At 33.4% G+C, this 6397-nt stretch overlaps 1 protein-coding gene across 2 annotated transcripts in view; it reads left to right on the top strand.

Annotated features, from left to right (window-relative positions):
- The window catches only part of LOC119829879 (CD63 antigen-like), a 72730-nt gene that overhangs the window by 13447 nt on the left and 52886 nt on the right, over positions 1 to 6397 (top strand). The window lies entirely within an intron of this gene.

The following is a 6397-nucleotide window of genomic DNA, read 5'->3' as shown; positions in this document are numbered from 1 at the left end:
TCAGTGAAACAGATGTTCATCATCTTCCCAATGCCTCACTAGGGGACACTGGACTTCACTTTTTATATTATAAATACGTGTCTGTTTCTCTGCCTTTTCCTCATGCCTAAACCATTGAACTGATTTTGATGAATTTTGGTTCAGACCTGGAGTCTCAACCAGGACTTAGTTGTTAGAACTAATCGCGTAAAACCCTGAGACTGTCTTTTCCTTTGGCTACGCGGGCATAGTCACGGGCGGCAAGTTAAGTAGTACATAAACAGATTTCTAAGAATTTAACGGGCGGTTTAACGTAGGAAGTTGTATGAACGACTCTGCTTAACAATCGGTTTTTCTTGTTATTCCTTCAAATTATTTGTTCATTTCTTACCTGGCTTATTGTGCTCGTGACAAAGTTTCAAGACGTGGTCCATCGTATCCTGAGGTAGGTTGCCATCGATCACTATTAGTGGCGCTTTCTTTATAACTTCTAAATGCTTGTTAATCTACGAAATCAATACTTTTAATTAATTTCTAATATAAAACAAATCAACGAAATTTAATGGTTATTCAACCTATTTTAGTAATAGTTTAAAGTACAATCGTAGTTATTTATATCTATATAATTATATATAAATGTTTTTATATTGGTTCATTACGCATTATATTTTCTATAAATTATTGTAATTGTGTCGTTGCCTGTCCATCCAGGTTGATCATAAATTTCAGATTCATCAGGAATAACGTATTTTTGTAGTGGTGAAGGAAATTTTAAAATAGTCAAGTAGTTTTTAATAATTCAATGCAATGCAAATAAATAAATTAAACTAAGCAATATAAAAGTACTAGCTGCGCCTCGCGGTTTCACCCGCGTAAGTTTGTATCCCGTAGGAATGTCGGGATAAAAAGTTGCCTATATATTATTCCAGTTGTCCAGCTGCCTACGTACCAAGTTTCATTGCAATCGGTACAGTAGTTTTTGCACGAAAGAGTAACACACAGACATCCTTACAAACTTTCGCATTTATAATATTAGTAGGATAAGAAGTAATAAAATCTTGCCTCTATAAAATATTAGTGCAGACAACACAATTTAATTAAACCTTAAGTTCTTATTCTATACCGATTTTTGCAAAGCTATTTCGTATAGGAACGTTAACTTACTAGGTCAATCGATATATGATTATGAATTTCCATATCCCCTAATCCGATTAAGCATTCTCCTTTTTTATCGAACATGGCTGCATAGGTTGCGGTTCGTGCTTCTTTAGCAGTGCAATCTACGGAAGAAATTACTATTAGTGTTATTGTGCATTAAACATAATTTAGTATGTAAATGGTTATTTCTTGGGTACGCAATGGTAAATATTAATTCAGGCTTGGATGTGGGGAAATAAATTTATAACGATACTAGCTGCACCCGGCAAACGCTGTTCTGCCTTACTCTTATCGTTTAGTGGTATGAAAAATAGATGTTAGCCGATTCTCAGACCTACCCAATATGCATACCAAATTTCAGAGGAATCGGTCAAGCCGTTTCGGAGGAATATAGAGACTAACATTGTGACACGAGAATTTTATATATAAGATACCGATAGATAGAAGCTTTGTTAATTATTCATTCTAAGCATTCGCTCGATTATCCTTAAAAGTGGGCTATTTAAATGTCGGATTGATAATGATACGCAATTATAGACTGAGCTGATTGTAAGGTGATCTGTACGAGTTCGACTGTGTGGGTTTAAATGAATTGCTTGCGATAGGAAACATGTAATGTAAGTATGTAATATACTTAAAATATATTTTTGAAAGGATTTTTTAGCTATATTAAATAAATAACGATTAACATTTAATACATACTTACCTTCAAGTACGAGTCCTGGTGTTAAACTTTGTAAATATTGACCGTCAGCATCGTCACCTATTGCTGTCAAGAGCTTGGTGCGTCCGTTCCGTAAACGCCATAAAGCTTCAGCAATGTTTCTGCCAACGCCTCCACCACATTGATATGTTTTACAAGCGTGTGTACTGCCATCCAACTGTAAGAGAGACACTTCTTTTTATCTATCCTAGATGCTATATAGTTGCATATGAACATTCCAAATAAAATAACAACTGAAATGTGCCTTAAATTTCTATATTGTATTTAGGTTATGCACGATGAATAATACTTGTACGTAAAATAAAGTTCAGCTCAGTATATTGCAGTGGCATAGCTGGATTTACATAGAGCGTGTTAAGGAGGTTGTTGTATGGCATGCCGCATGCGATTTATAATGCACGTGGTATCGTCACGGGACTCCAGCCAGGTAGACTGGTAATTTAAACTTTCCTGCATAAATGCCGACACCGTTTACTTATATTATGCTGTTAAGCTTCGTTTATACTGGTATTGTTTTAAAGGTGTTTTTTTTAATTGTCGAGACACAAAATCCATAGGTATATCACAAATATAGATACATCGTCATCTATTGGTAATGTACCTAAATATAGTTTTTATATTTGAATATACAAGAAAAAAATTAATCTAAATTCTCAAAAACTATCAGATTCCTATCTTTCTTCCTACGCGTACGAATTGCAAAGTCAACGATTTATTGGTAGAAAAGATCAAATCAAAGTATGGTGTGATAGGTGGTAGGTATTTTTTCTGGTAAAGATTTTTTAAATGATTTTTTGGTTTTAATCGTAATCGGGTGTATGGCAACATATGAATTTAATGTCACTAACCGTAGCTAGTATAAATTTCTACAAAAAAGATCACGTCGTTCCTAGAGGAAGTTACTACTCCAAATTTTAAAATGAACCAAATGACAACAATGCCCTATTAAGCACAAAAATAATTACGTCATAAGCTGAAAATCGAAGGAGATAGAGAGGAACAAACTCAAAAAATGAAATAATTCAATTTGGGAATCTCCTTTGTTTTAGGGACGTCGGTTGAAAGTAATTTTGTGAAAATATTTATACTTACAAACAAGAGTTATGATCCAACAAAAGAAAACATTAACATTTTATAATAACATTTAAATAGGAGCGCGTACGTAATCATAGGCTAGCCTGTGCAACGGCGTTCCTTGAACCGATTGTATCAATGAGTTGCACGCGACTGTCCAACGAAGGAACGAGGAAATTATGCGACCAACCACATGTACTACTACTTTTTTGCGCTTGTACTTATTTCCGAATAATACCGGCACTAGTACGCGTGATTGTGTCGTTTAATTTCCACTAACTTTATGTTAACTCTTTAGGTATTGTAAAATTTTTATACATATAAACCGGTAATTAAAATATGATTTCTTACTTGTACCTAGTACCTCTGGAACGACTAACAACCGGTTTCTCCGAACTACTACTAAGAGCCTTTAAGAAAAAAGCCTCTCTATATGTCAGTCTCCACCAGTTTTCCGACTTGCGAGTGTTGGATCTAGGCCTATAAGCTCTTTTGCTTTTTCCGACATGAAAATACATTAATAAATAGAGCGTTAAGGTAACTTATGTACCTTAATAGATTTCATGCATTGTAGTGGTATTTTTGGTTTCCCTTTCGACGATTCGACGATTTCTTTTTTATTATTTGTTCAAGTATCTATCATGCAACACTGCATATTAGAATATAACATGGAAACTTTGATTGTATACTTTTAAGACTTTTAAGTCTAGTAATATTTCTTGTTTCCAAGTATTGCATGCAAAGGTTAAAAAACTTTACAGGAATACAAAATTTTTCATTTTAGGCACATGGAAATCTAGTATTCCGGACGCCTGATCGGAGAAAAGGTAATTATATATAATAACCAAGAAATTATCTGTTACTGAGTAAATCTACAAGGATTTACATGATTAAATATTATATCCAACTAATAACATTGCACATCCCGGTAATCGTACTCACATTAATTCCCGCTGAAATTGTGTATATTTGTACATCACCAGTTAATTAGAGAGCAAGAAGCTTAACATTCAAAACATCATTAATATCTAATTCTACTTGAACTTCTTGTTGTTAACGTGACCTATGGGAACCTATTTATCATTGTGTTATACAGTATCTTGTACCCAATGGTAACACTCGTGGATTATGAACGATCCCATTCCAAAATAAGCGCAACGTTCAACCCCAAGTGATCAAATTAATAGTCCTATTTGCATATTAAGTGTGCTTGAAGATAATCGATTTACGAGCAAAGTCGATTGTATCGTAGGTATGTGTGCATTTAATTGCTAATTGAATCAAGCAAAGTTGATTATGAGTAGCGCGAGACAACGTGATATTTCAAGAGTTTTTATGGAACCACAACAGATGCTAAATTATATTCTCTTCAGTTGTAAATAATTGTTATGTGATGTATTCCTTTTTCTCAATATTATTTTATGGTACGGGGTATGGGGTATGGGGTAGGTACGTATGTGAATGCATAATTAATATTAGCGTATGGCTAAAAGTTCTAGCTAAAACTGGTTCACAACTGGTGTGCAAGAGGAACGTTAAATTAGCCTGTATATTTGGAAATGTACTAAATTTTTGAAAAATACTTTACCTAAGTATGACGAGACTTATAATAAATAAAGTAATATGAAAAGGTTCCTTTGTTTTTGATTCACACAGTTATTAATTAATTCATTGGGATCGAATTTTACATCCGTTCTTTGATCTTGCGTTGTATGTATATATATAAAATATCTATGCTTCACATGTAATACAACTCTTAACTTCTGATAAATTAAGAACCAAACATTGAAAATAGTCTGCAATCGCGAGTTTTTGTTTGATATCTCGATCTCATATTGATGTAGGAGTCGAGTCACGATTCAACACGAATTATGCCAGCTCTCACCGGAGAAGTACCACACCTCCACAGAAAACCGTGCAATAGTAGCTTGCTGCTGTGTTATGTACGGAGAGTGGGGGAGCTGCAGGGTTGTTTCTTTTTCCTCACTCTTCCCAGTCCATGTCATCTTTCCAGATGTCAATCTTTTTTGTATCTAATCTTTTTGTTGTTTGTTCATGGGCTGTGATGATCACATAAAAATGGTAGTATTATTAGTATAAAAGTTATAAATATATTTCATAACAACTTAATCATAAAATATTAGTCATCAAATAAAAACTCGATTTGCTTGCTGAGTGAAAATATTATAAATGTGTCGTGTTTCGAATTGATTGCGGCCTAATGATTTTTAGATGACATGGGGTAAAGTTTCAATTGCTTGCGTGGTAAAAACTCGACTACCAGTTGTATTTGTTTTAATGACATTATTTTCAGAACGTTTTGTTTTTTGTTGATATAGGTATCCACATATGCTGTCGTGTAGAATTCGCGCAACACATTTTTTGACCTATTTAAGCTTTATCTAGAACATTGGCAATATAATACTGGGCGAGCATCTATGCTTATAATATAAATATGAAGAGTTTGTTTTTATGAATGAGATCTAATAATCTCAGGAACCACTCTACCGAAATCAGAAATTCTTTTACCTTTTTATATGTACGTGATCTCCCAGTGATTATAGGCTATGTACTATGGGCGAAGGCAGGGCTGACTGCTAGTTTTTGATAAAAAAATAAACATTAGATATTGAAACTGTCTCCTTGTTCCATATATAGATATTAGATAATTGTTGTATTTTATTCACAATTTTTTAAACAACTTCATGGTAAAACGTTTGTGACTATAAAGTAATATTTTAAACAAACTCTTGAGTCTGAGGCCGTTTAACGTTTTATAAAAAATACATAACAGATCAAATGGAAGAAACTTTTATAATATTAACGTGGACTAAACCCATCCCGAGAACAATAAGCGCCTGAAGGAAGATTGCTAAATCGAACGAAATTTATATTATTGCATTTGCGAAATAAGCAAGAAAACCATATTGCTTTACGTACCTTTTGTATCGAAACATATATTCGATATGAATATATAGAACAGTTTCCCTCAACAGTTTTTATGAATACCATTCTCAAAGCCTTATTATTTTACCAGCATAAGATTTATATATATCCGTATAATCCAGTAACCTTTCACCAAAACAAGGCAGATTAGAATAAAATCAGTGTATGGCTTCCTTAGTGAACACATGTACTAATCTTATGAACTGTTGAAGTATAAAAACCTGTGTTTAAATATGTCAAAACATAAAAATAAAAAAAAATGTATTGATTACCGTATTTGGCCGTATTTACGTAATACATTTACAATTCCTAATATATTTTAATGATATAAAAATGCTCAAGCGATTTTAGGGCGTAAGCGAGTCTGCATTATGGTAATATATTTTTAAATGAAATAAATCAACTCTGAAGTCTATGACGCCAGATTTAGTGAGCTACAAGGGCAGAATTTGAAATGGCGTGATTGCAATTTGTCGTTGTTTAAATAAAGTTTTATGAAATACTAGCTCTCCGCCC

This window comes from Zerene cesonia, chromosome 11, assembly GCF_012273895.1.
Source record: "Zerene cesonia ecotype Mississippi chromosome 11, Zerene_cesonia_1.1, whole genome shotgun sequence".
Lineage (NCBI taxonomy): Eukaryota > Metazoa > Arthropoda > Insecta > Lepidoptera > Pieridae > Zerene > Zerene cesonia.
The sequence above is the reverse complement of the archived record's forward strand: the minus strand, read 5'-3'. Positions and strand labels throughout refer to the sequence as shown.